This window comes from Grampus griseus (assembly GCF_964374135.1).
Source record: "Grampus griseus genome assembly, chromosome: 10".
Classification (NCBI taxonomy): Eukaryota; Metazoa; Chordata; class Mammalia; order Artiodactyla; family Delphinidae; genus Grampus; species Grampus griseus.
The window spans coordinates 7,731,594-7,744,703 of record NC_139004.1 but is presented as its reverse complement, the minus strand read 5'-3'; the positions used below and the strand labels follow the sequence as shown (position 1 = coordinate 7,744,703).

Here is a 13,110-nt window from a genome sequence, read left to right as displayed (position 1 = left end):
GAGCTTCAGATAACTTGAGCTGTTGACACAGTATTATCTACCATATGTGGAGTGACTAGCCACTGGGTCTCTTTAAAAGCCAGACATCTTCAGATTAGAGGTCGTTTCATAGAACTCAAAAGATTCTCCTTTCTACGCAACCCCCTCTCCCACTTCCTTACTCTGAAGAAAGAACAAAGGCTTCCAGGGCTGCTGCAAAATTCCTGGAAGTATCGTCAGGGTAATTCAGGGGAGCCAGGAAGAGAGGCCCAGCAGTTCTGGTCACACTGCAGATGCTTTCTCTTAGGTCACCTGTGCCAGGTGCCTCCAGTGCTCAGCAAACATGGAGTGCGTTGCAGACTAATGCCCGTGGTAAGGACGCTTCTGGAGGAAAGTTACTGGCCCAACTAATGGATCAACTCTGGCAGCCACAGGAGCTAAAAGTGGCCCTGCTCCCATCCCACTCCCGCAGTCAACCCAACTCTTCTACCTGTCTGGGCCTGACGTGGCAACTGAAGCAGCTGCTTCTGTTAGGAAGACACTGGTGTGTAACGCAGCAATCTCCCTGTGTCCCTTCCCGTCCCACACCACCCCTTCATGTCCTACAGCTCTGGACTAATGAATGACAACAGTAGCATGGATGTGACTGAGAATGAAAAACGTTGCCTGCCGTATCAGTAAACAAAGGATGTTGTAGCCATCAAGCCATCACATGACAGCCGCCCCTGATGGGGAGCCCTGAGGGAGCTCAAGATGGAAACAGGATGCCTGCCATGAAGCCATCATGATGCCTGCCACTGCAGCCACCCCCAGGGGTGCACCCTGGGGAGATGAGATGAGAAAGCACAGGATACTGGCCCCAGAGAGCTGAGGTACCTGCCAAAGGAATGATTTCGATGAGCCCAAACTTCCATCTTCTCATACATAGGAAAGTGCTATATTCAGTTACTTGAGATGCCTGGTTTTCTTTAATTAACAGTAATGTTTTGATCGTCCAACTACCTGGTCTTTGTTGCAAAAACTCCTGTGTATCCTGGTTCCTCCCTGACCTCTTCGGAGCTGTCCCAGGCTTGAAGTCCTCAGAATGTCCACCGAATAAAACATAATTCTCAATTTTTAGGTTGTGTGATTTTTTTTTCAGTCAACATGACAGATACTGATTTGGAGATAGGCCCAAAGAGTTGGCAGGCTTCTTAAAGATCACCTAACACAACTCTGTATATCACAGATGAGCAAACTAAGACCAATACAAATGATTTTTTCAAAGTCGCTCAGGCAGATAGAAGCCAGAGCCTTAGTTCTGCAGCTCCCTGGTCCAGGTGGAGCCAGTCTAATTAGCTTCAAATCCCAGCTGGTCACTGACCAGCTATACGAGCAGGGTGGAGTTACTTAACCTCTCTAAGCATCAGGTTCTTTGTCTGCAAGATGGGAAATAACAGTGGTTCCTGTATCACGTGGTTGTTAAGAACATTAAGTGAGATAACTCTTGTTCAGGGTTTATGTATCTGGTCGTGTATGTTCAATAAGCATTAGCGATTATTGTTGCTGTTGTTTCCCTTTCGAAAAACATCCAGCATTTCTGACCCTGTTAAGGAACTGATATTTTGATTTCTGTTCTTAGTAACGGAAAAGAAAAACATTTACATTCTTAAGGCTTTCAGATGGGTTGATTTATTGCCACTCTAAAAGAATGAAGGTTAAATTTCACTCTTTTCCTTCCCCATCATTATCTTCTTTCACCCCCCTGGGGGGTGGGGGAATCCTAGAAATGTGGGTTCATGAAGGGAAGTACTGAATAGTCTGCTTTGATACCTTCCGTTCCCTTTGTTCTTACTAGACCCACACCCTTTTCTGCGAAGTGAATGGCAGGAATCAGTAGAACTTGGGAGGAGAGGCAGAGGGAAGTGGGCACAAAGGGCTCTCATTGCAGGTTCTGTTGGTTTTCCCCCTCCTTTTGTCTCGACCCTTGATCCTACAAGGGGGAGCTCTGATCCAATGCCAATGCAAAGCAAACTCAACAAATCTTTCAACATGATTTAGTCAAAGCAGGTTGCAAATGAGAAGGGGGTACAATGTGATTAACAGCTCAAAATAGCAGGATCCCAAACCCCTTCTCTGGTCTGTTCTGCCTTATTTACAATGATTTAGATGAACAGCCAGAGATTAGAATGCGATGCCTTTTTTAGCGGTTGGCCCAGCTGTAGGTTTGTTTGGCCTGGTATCTGTGGCAACTGAACAGGAATTTTCTTCCAGCAAATAATTGGGCAGACTAAGCTATTAACTTCCAACAAGGACAGGATTTCTGCTCTCTTCACTCTAGCTGGCTTACCATATTGAAAACGGTCGTCAAGTGGACATTTTGTATCTCTCCCTGCCTTTCTCTGCCCCCAGGATAACCTTTACTGTCACAATCAAGGAGACAGCACAAGGACAGCCACTAACAACACATAATTCGCTTGGCTCAAACCTTAAAACAAAAGGCTAGGCTATGGGGGGGGGGCTTCTGGAGAACGCGGTGGGATATTTTTTCCTTTACAGTCACTTTAGCTCTCATTAACCTCATTTGAGCTGTGCACCTACCCCCGCTGGTGTCTCAGAGGCAAACGTGAATGACTTCTTGCAGGGGCAGGGCTACAGCCTGGGCCTGACCTGTTCCCAAGTCCTTAGAGTTCTCCTTTACCTCCGATTGCTTCTTTCGGCACAGTTACTGGCTACTGAATCAAGGCAATGTTTTTTGCCAGGCCGTCTCATCTCTCCCAAGGTTACACCATCCTGCTTCTCATCGAAGGCTTTGGTGATGTCATTCTGACAACCTCAAACACTGGCCACAAGCGAGACCCAGACAGTAAACAAGAAAACGTCTCCCAGCAACCAAAATAATGATCACACATGGTAGGCTGCATTCACACACTCAAATGTGTACAGGCAGGTAAGCGAGAAAAGTAAGTGAAAAAAGCTGGTGAAGCTGGTGGAGGGCAACAAAAACAGGGCTAGTGAGTTCACGAGCGGCAGCAAACACTTGGCCGCGGTGTTGTGGACATTGAGGGAGGGTGCAGAGGGGGGTAAAGAGCCTTCAGGTGCTTGCCCCACCTAAAGCACGTCCCTCCTCAAAGTCAGCCCTGAATAACGTGGGGTCATGGGGCCAGTGCTGCCAGCTCCTCAGATATTTGGAGAGGAAGGAGAAATCTGAATTCTATTTGAAAATATTTCCAAACTCTTTAAATGTTATCAAGTAATGAACAAATTTTTAAGACACGAGTGCATGCACACATATGCACCCTGGAGACTGCACTGGCCCCCAGGATGCAGTTTATCGTCTTTGGTTTAAGCATCAAAGCTCCTCTATCTGAAGCTCTCTTGAGGCTTAGCTTATTCACTTTTAGTTTAGACACAATCATAACAAACTTTCTCAGATCTAAGCAGATAAGAAATCACAAATTAGAAGAGGAATATAGAACTGGCAGATTGGATGCCCTATTGTCAGCAGTAAGTGATATACTCAGAGTGAAGTAGGTTTGAGAAAAACTCCAAAAGTTTCCATTAAAAACTAAAAATAGAGCTACCAAATGATCCAGCAATCCCACTCCCAGGCATATATCCAGAAAAGATGAAAACTTGAATTTGAAAAGACATATGCACCCCAAGGTTCATAGCAGCACTATTTACAATAGCCAAGACATGGAAACAACCCAAGTACCAATCAACAGACGATTGGCTTAAGAAGATGTGGTATATATATATATATATATATATATATATATAAAAAATAGAATATTACTTAGCCATAAAAAAGGATGGAACATTGCCATTTGCAGCAACATGAATGGACTTAGAGAATAGCATACTAAGTGAAGTAAGTCAGACAAAGACAAATATGATATCACTTATATGTGGAATCTAAAAATTACTACAAATGAATCTATATACAAAACAGAAACAGACTCATAGACATAGAAAACAAACTTGTGGTTACCAAAGGGGAAAGGGGGGAGATAAATTAGGAGTATGGGATTAACAGATACAGACTACTATATATAAAATAAATAACAAGGATTTACTGTATAGCACAGGGAACTATATTCAATACCTTGTAATAACCTATAATGAAAAATAATCTAAAAATAAAATCACACACACACACACACACACACACTCACACACACACACACACTTAACTGAGTCACTTTGCTGTATACCTAAAACTAACATAATACTGGAAATCAACTATACTTCAATTAAAAAAAAAAAAGAAAAACTCTAAAAACAGTGCAAGATCATTCAATTAAAGAATGACTGGCATTTGTACAGCCCCATGACCATTTTATTACTATAGATCAATACCTCTAGTATTTAAAATTATCAAATAAGTTAATGAAAGGGCTTGAAAACTGTGAAGGCCAACCCAGTGCTTTGGGGTTGAAAACAAGCAGAGTAGGAACACTCAGTGAAATATAAATTTATTAATATATTCTTGTACATATATTTTGCATAGTTTATTTAAAAAGGAATTTCTGAAATATGTTTATTCAAATAGTTTTTTTTTTAATTAACCATTTTGTGCACAAAAGGGCAGCCTTTAAATTATCTAGGAAACTCACAATTCTGACAAAACTTTTTCTGAAAAAAATGTTAGGCAAATATGTCTACCACATGCTTCTATATCAGACGTCAGTGCTTTTCCTGTAAAGGGCCAGGTAGTAAATATTTTAGGCTTGAGAGCCCTTTGGTTTCTGAGGCAACCACTCAACTCTATGACTGTGTTCTGAAAATTCTGAAAGTAGCCATAACCGTATGAGGTTGCGTCCTGCTAAAACTTTATTCATGGACACTGATATCTCAATTTCTTATTTTCATGTCATAAAATAATTTTTTTTCTTTTACAACCATTTAAAAATGTAAAATCATTCTTAGCTTGTGGCCAATACAAAAATAGGCCAGATTTAGCCCCCAGGCTGTATGTCACTGGCTGATTTCTTTTCTGGATAATAATCAAGTTTCTCCAGGCCTAAATTTTGTAATATCAGAGTCTTTGCAATCACTTTCCAGAGGAAGAAATGTGAAATGAGGGAAAATGGTAATGCTGGTCATCCTTGTACCTGCTGCATGAATCCCTTTGCATACCCCGTTGGGGTTATAGTGCAGAGCACTGGGCTATATGCCTCGGCTTCCCTTCTTCTGTAAAACAAATATATTAGGAACACTGATTTCATAGCGTTCCAAAGAGATTTAAATAGATTAGTACATAAAAAGAGCTTAGAGCAATGCCTTGCACAGAAGGCGTACTCAACAAAACTTACAGAATCTCTCTCTGTTGCCAGACTTGGTTCATATAGAAACTGAAGCACCCACCCACCTTCCTAGGTACCTTTAGTGAAGCAGAACAGTAGTGCTTGACGGGTCATTCTTTACTTAAAAGACCCCAAAGTACAGATGGGAGCCATCAAGGCAGCTCCAGCCCCTTCAGCCCTCTCCCTACACCCCAGAGTAAGGGAACTGCCCTTCATTCCCAGTTGCAGTCTCTTGAACCTGTTCACCAGAGACCCAGCGAGCTGGTGCACCCTGCAAAAAGGTTGTGATAGAGCATGCTGGCGAAGACCAAGGCTTTGGAACAGGGTTTAAATTGGGCTCTGCTGTTTACTATGTGACCTTAAGAAAGTTTCTTGGGATCACTGTGCCTTAGTGTCCCAATTTTTAAAAAAGCATCATAGAAAGTCTATGAAAGTAAATCTGGCTAAGAAGCCTTCTGTATTTTACTATATACTATTCCGCATACCGTCACCCCAGCTTAGCTTCATTCTTCCAAGATCACACTGCTTTTTCCTACGTCCCTAGCAGCCTCCTTTGGGTAGCAAATTTCTTTCCCTCTCGTGGTTAATGGCCCAGATTTAATTCCAGTTTTCCAAGCAAAAGCAAAAACAAAAGCAAAAAAACAAACACACACTAATTTTACCTTTGGCTATATTTTGTTAAATCTCAAGGGACAGAATTGGTGACTCTTTGTCTTTCTATACAACTTTTCCGTTTCCAAATGTGTGCTCTGAGGAAAAAAATGGCAAATTCTTAAGGAGAAGACCTTGCAGGTCCCACATATTTCCAAATCTGGGATATTCTTCTGGTACCCTTCTCATACAAAGTACTGCCAAACTCCTCCACCCCCATAGTTTTGAAAGTTGAAGTTGCAAGGAGATATTTCTTCTAAGAGACAATATTTTATCATTCAGCTGCTACCAGAGATCTGTATTTTGAAGATACTCAAAGAAAACAAAAGTCTTAAAATAGAGATAGGCAGTGGCTTCCTCCAACAAATAATTTTAATAGCCCTATTAAATTCTTGACTCGTTTTCAGTTTATTCAATCCACTATCATACTAGCTTCTTTCCCCATAGGACCTGTCATTTACTTGAGTTTAGACAGTTTGTTAGGGCAGAGTGCTTAGATAAATCCCCAAAAGCAGATGTGTCTTCTGCTTTCCCATAAATTAAACCTGGAAAAAATTTGCCTCCAAGATATGTTCTGTGTTTGTACTGAATTGAAGAAAATCTTTGCATTTGATTCTCCCACTGGTTCAAGTGGTTTTAGATTCAAATTTTATATTTACCAATCCATCCCTTTAAATGACATCCTTAAACTTGATCCTGTCCCTTCAAAAACAATGGGAAAATTGTTATAAATAGGGTAGGCTCAGGCCCGGTCTGCTTTGGTTAGGGCTCTCGGGTCTGATAGTGTAGTTTTGATTACTATCCCTCAGTGTGTCTTAATGTGTTGTAACCTACAGAACGGAGTAGTTTCAGTTATCTCTTTTTTTTTTTTTCTTCTTCCAGTAAATGATCAGTGCTGTTCTGTGGAACATAAATACCTAGGGCACTAATTCTCAGTCCTGAGAGGCCTTGGGCGTTGGAAAGATGAGCAGGAATGTGTAAGGGCAGTACTTAGGGTGACCAACTGTCCAGTTCACCCAGGACTGAGGGATTTCCCGGGACATGGGATTGTTTTAGTGCTAAAACTGAAAAAGTCCTGGGCAAACCAGGATGGGTTGGTTATCCTAGATACCATCGGTCCTAAGCCGTCACTGCTGAAAGATATACCAACTAGAGGATGTTCAATAACTGATCAGTATCGAAGGAGAGGAAATGCTGAAACCATTGATCTGGGTGAAAGGTGCACGCAGGTCATAAAAATTCTGCAAATTGTAGTGCAAAAAAACTCTACATGACCCTTCCAAACATATCCCTGAACCACTGAGGCATGAGGACGAAATGATGTACGTTTGTGGGGTAACTTTATAGTGAACCTAAAAGAATACACTTAAACCATTCTAACTACACAGATGTTCCCCAGTGGTTATAAGAATGTGTTAGTAGCAACCTATACAATGAAGGGAGAACCTAAAAGGAAAATAACTGTTATTATAGTGTTAACTATATCTAAAATCCCCTCCTCCCTCCACCCCACATATGACTTGGCACATCTTTCTGTAAAGAAGGAATTAATAGAAAAATATGTGGTCTTATTAACGGAAATGCTTTTATTAAAATTTATAATAAATGGGCAATGAAGCCAGCAAATGTTAACTCATCTTACGGAACAGTGTAGTCAGCTAGCCATTTGATCTCTCTGACTCTCAATTTCCATATTTGTACAACTTTAGGAACTAAAGATGTTCCCTAAGGCTCCTTTCAGCTCTAAATGTTGTGATATTTCTAGATTCTGCACAGAATAAAGAGGAGGCTATTTTTACAGGAAAACTGCTTTAGGGAGTTTTGCTTAGATTAAGTGCAGGAGAAAGTTGAAAATGTGATAGCACATCTGACCAGAGAGAAACCAAGAAGGCTTTCTTGGAAGTGGGGTGGCGAGAAGTTAGTCTAGACAGACCAAAGTCCAGAGGGAGGAGAAACCCTATGGGGAAGTGTTCAGCCTCTCCAGGACACCCCCCGACACCTAGCCGGGACTTCAGGGTCTGGGGTGGGCAGTTTTCATAAGGGACATGGGAGGGCATTTGGAGTCCTAGGCAGGAGGGCCTTTTTTTCTGTAGAACCCCAAGGAGCTCAAAGAAGTAGCTCCAACTTGAACTGAGGGCAGAATTACAGATTTTCGATGAAGGAGGAATTATGTGAGGACTGGGGCTAGGGAAGGGGGTGCCTAATGAGGAAATACCTGGAAGAGGGGGCTGATCACGGCAGGAAGCTAACTCCTTTAGGATGAGCTTAGCATCTTCAGCTTGCTTAGGCAAGACTGCAGTTTTATCCTCTGATATTTTCACAGTTAAGTTCTGATCTTTTAAATCTGGTTGAAGAGAAAGATTATGGGGGAATGAATATCATGGAAATAAGTACAGAGCTCGAGAGTAAAGGCTTTGAAAGAACAACCTCCAATCATCCATTCTCTGAAAACATGGCATTGAAGTGGATACAAAGTAAATATATTTGGAAAGAAAGGACAGTCTCTTCAATAAATGGTGCTGGGAAAACTGGACAGCTGCATGCAAAAGAATGAAACTGGACCCCTATCTTACACCATATACAAAAAATAACTTAAAAAGGATTAAAGACTTGAATGTGAGACTTTTTTTTTTTCCTGGCTGTGCCGTGTGGTTTGTGGGATCTTAGTTCCCTGACCAGGGACTGAACCCGGGCCCTCGGCAGTGAAAGCGTGGAGTCCTAACCACTGGATGGCCAGGGAATTCCCGAACGTGAGACGTGAAACCACAGAACTCCTAGAAAGAAACGTAGGGGGATAAGCTCCTTGACATTGGTCTTGGTGATGACTTTTTGGATCTGACACCAAAAGCACAAGCAACAAAAACAAAAATAGGGTTTCCCTGGTGGTGCAGTGGTTGAGAATCCGCCTGCCAATGCAGAGAAAATGGGTTCAAGCCCTGGTCCAGGAAGAGCCCACATGCCGCGGAGCAACTAAGCCTATGCGCCACAACTACCAAGCCTGCGCTCTAGTGCCCGCAAGCCACAACTACTGGAGGCCACACGCCTAGACCCTGTGCTCTGCAACAAGAGAAGCCACTGCAATGAGAAGGCCGCGCACAGCAACCAAGAGTAACCCCCGCTCGCCGCAACTAGAGAAAGCCCGTGCGCAGCAATGAAGACCCAACGCAGCCAATAAATAAATAAATTTTAAAAATTAAAAAACAAAAAAGCAAAACCAAGTGGGACTACATTGAACTAAAAACCTTCTGCACAGGGCTTCCCTGGTGGCGCAGTGGTTGAGTGTCCGCCTGCCAATGCAGGGGACATGGGTTCGTGCCCCGGTCTGGGAAGATCCCACATGCCGCGGAGCGGCTGGGCCCGTGAGCCATGGCGGCTGAGCCTGCGCGTCCGGAGCCTGTGCTCCGCAATGGGAGAGGCCACAGCAGTGAGAGGCCCGCGTACCGCAAAAAAAAAAAAGACAAGAAATAACAAGTGTCAGTGAGGGTGTGGAGAAAAGGGAACCCTTGTGCACTGTTATTGGGAATGTAAATTGGTGAAGCCACCGTGGAGGTTCCTTCAAAAAATTAAAAGCAGAACTACCATATGATCCATCAATTCCACTTCTGGGAATTTATCTGAAGGAATTGAAAACACACACACAAACACACACACACATATACATTCAGCCATAAAAAAGAGGGAAATCTTGCCATTTATGACCTCAAGGGCATTAAGTGAAATAAGTCAGACAGAGAAAGATAAATATGGTATGATCTCACTCACATGTGAATCTAAAACAACAAAAAAAACCCATAGATGCAGAGAACAGATTGGTGGTTGCCAGAGGTGGAGGTGGGTTAGGCAAAATGGAGGAAGGGGGTCAAAAGGTACAGACCTCCAGTTATGAAATAACTAAGTCATAGGGATGCAACGTGCAGCATGGTGACTGCAGTTAATAATACATTATTGTATCTTTTAAAGTTGCTAAGAGAGTAGATCTTAACAGGTCTCATCACAAGGAAAAGAAAATTGCAACCGTGCGTGGCAATGGATGCCAGCTAGACCTACTGTGGTAACCATTTCTTAGGATATACAAACATTAACTCATTGTGTTGTACACCTGAAACTGATATACTATTTTGTCTTAATTATATCTCAATTTTCAAAAAAGGTAAACATACTTGGGAAAAAACTTTTTCTACTCATGGCTTTGTCCAAGAGCATGTCAAGAAAGAATGTCACGTACTATTCAGATCAGAGAATGAAAGACAGGCGTTGAGAAACCACATTAAGAACTGGTTAGTTAGGTCAAGAAAATTGTCGGGACTTCCTTGGTGGCGCAGTGGTTAAGAATCCTCCTGCCAATGCAGGGGACGTGGGTTCGAGCCCTGGCCGGGAAGATCCCACATGCCGCGGAGCAACTAAGCCCGTGCACTGCAACTACTGCACCTGCTCTCTAGAGCCTGTGAGCCACAACTACTGAGCCCGCGTGCCACAACTACTGAGCCCGCGTGCCACAACTACTGAGCCCGCGAGCCAAAGCTACTGATCCTGCAAGCCACAACTACTGAGCCCGTGAGCCAAATCTACTGATCCTGCAAGCCACAACTACTGAGCCCGTGTGCCACAACTACTGAAGCCCATGCGCCTAGAGCCCGTGCTCCGCAACAAGAGAAGCCACCGCAATGAGAAGCCCTCGCACTGCAACGAAGAGCAGCCCCTGCTCGTGGCAACTAGAGAAAGCCCACACGCAGCAATGATGACCCAACGCAGCCAAAAAATAAAAAAAAGAAAATTTAATTTTCTTTTCCTCTATTAGGAACTGTCAGTGTTAATATGGGCTGCAGCATGTAATTTCTGAATTGGGCTCATCACACTGTATTGTATTTTTATGATCTACATGAAAAGAATCTGAATGGAAGTAAAACCTACCTGCAAAAACTGCATGGCCTTTGGTCTGCATTAAATGGTATGATCCATGTTCATGTAAAAAAATGGCTCTCAGAATGTTTGCTTTCTTTACCTTAAGTTCATGCCACATTGCTTTCATATCATTCTTGATCTAAATAAAGTCAAGCAATCAGTAATGATGTAATGATGAAAATACAAGTAATGAATATGAAAAAAAGAGAAAAGTAATTGATATAACTGCTACTCAGTGGGTTCCCTTTTTTTTCTTTTTTTTCTTTTTTTGGCCGCACAGCGCAGGAAATTCCCTATAATGGTTGCTTTGGATGTAGCTTTCTAAGACTGCAAATTGCCCACTCCAAGACCCAGGAAAAAAATCACTAAAACTCTTAGCAGGGTCATTTGCTTCATCAAATGATGGGTTACTGCCATCAGAGCAGCAGCCCTGTAAAAACCCAGATCTGGTCTTTAAAATAGGGTCCTCTGATGTTAGGCTGTTATTTTTACTTCTTTGGTGCAGAGTTAGGTGCCCACTGGTTAAGCTCACAGACGCTGGGCCTTGGCTTGAGCTGGTGCTGCCCCCAGGATGAACTTGGCATTGAGAAGCATTCCCAAGATGAGCAAGATGCTTTGGAAAAACAGAAGAGAGAGAACAGTGCCACTGCTGTTGACTAGGGGCAGAAAGGACTTCAGGAAAATTCCCAGAAAAACTGAACATGCTGGAAGATGCTGTCTGAAGCTGACCTACTAAGATTTGGCAAAGGAATCTAGGCTGTGTGTGTGTGTGTGTGTGTGTGTGTGTGTGTGTGTGTGTGTGTGTGGTGGTGAAGGGGGCAGTGGAGGGGGTGATTTGCAGCTGACTTGGCAGCCGTGCTGAGGGGCATATTAAATGTTATTTCAGTTATTTCCAGTTCAATAAATATTTATTCTTATCCCACTGGATGTGCCCTATGTTGAGCTGCCAAAAATGTAAAAGACGCTGAAGAGATAATAGTTGTCAGGGTAATATGATATCCACATTCATAATTACAGTTCAAAGAAGATTATAGAATGGCATAAAAGAGTTACAACTGGGACTTCCCTGGAGGTCCAGCCAAAAAAAAAAAAGGAGTTACAACAAAGGTTTACAAAATGTACAATAGAGGAAAAAAAAAAAATCAGGGAACACTCCCTAAATGACAAGGCATTGAAATGTACAATAGAGGGAAAAAAAAAAATCACGAAACACTCCCTAAATGACAAGGCATTGAATGGAGACCTATTCAGGCCATTATTTAAATAGGAGAAATAGAAGAGAATGACCCAAGGAAGGAGACTGAGAAGAAAAATGTACCAAAGGCAGGAATACAAGGCGTGGTTTTTCTGGAGTGTTCCTTTCAGGGAAGGCAGCCATGGGAATTGATTAATCAGTGATATTGATGTGATTTTCAACAGGGATATGCAACCATCCAACGTGCCACATTGAGATGTTTGTATTGAATAATTCAATAAGCTATTGAAAAATGTCACTGAAGCTTTTGGAATTGAGAAGTTATTCTTAGAAGAAAAATATGTCGAGGGTTAGAATGTTTTGAAGAGGGCGACTTGGGCCAGAGAGACCGCATGGATGGGTCTAACAATCTACTTGAGAGATGGGCAGGATGGGCTGGAGTTAGAGCAGTAATGACCGGAACCGATCGGTGATACTCCCTGGAAACCTATCACACACACAGTGTACAGAATGTGCTGATCAGGTGTTGGGGGTTGGAAGAGGAGACGTCGGCTGACATGGAGGACAGCAGTGCCTGTCCCAGAGGTTCTGGAGAAGGGGGTTTCTGGTGAGTAGGGCAATGGAAGTGGGGGCACCTGAGCAGGTGCCAGTGGGGCCCTCAGGAAGAGATGCCCAGAGGCCTGGGAGGAACGCAGAGAAGGCCTGGGAGCACGATGCAGGGTCACGATTCATCAGGACAGGAATGGTGATGAGCCTGGAGGCCAGTGAGATCACCAAGGGAGAGAGAACAGCAAGGGCCAAAAAGCAAACTGGGGAAAAGACTCACAGGGGTTGTTTACTGAAAACTTCACTCTCCCTAGTTATGCATTTCACTGAGAATAGTGGCTCTAAAATCAGCTGTTACCCAAGTCTCAATTCAGTAGTTGGTAACCAAGAAATAAGAAGAACAGAATCCATTTCAATATAAGTTTCCAAAGAGGGATTATAAAAGCATTGCCCTTTAACACTTTTGGCAACACGATAGCTTTTTCTTAATGTTGAAGTTATTGCTCAAAGTTCTGTGACTTTGAGTCACATACAAAAGTATTGTCCAAA

At 42.8% G+C, this 13,110-nt stretch overlaps 1 protein-coding gene across 2 annotated transcripts in view; it reads right to left on the bottom strand.

Annotated features, from left to right (window-relative positions):
- LOC309828804 (N-acetyllactosaminide beta-1,6-N-acetylglucosaminyl-transferase) overlaps positions 1-13,110 on the bottom strand; it is a gene marked incomplete at its 5' end in the record, with an annotated part of 76,574 nt that overhangs the window by 31,834 nt on the left and 31,630 nt on the right. The gene's annotated exons all lie outside the window — the stretch shown is intronic.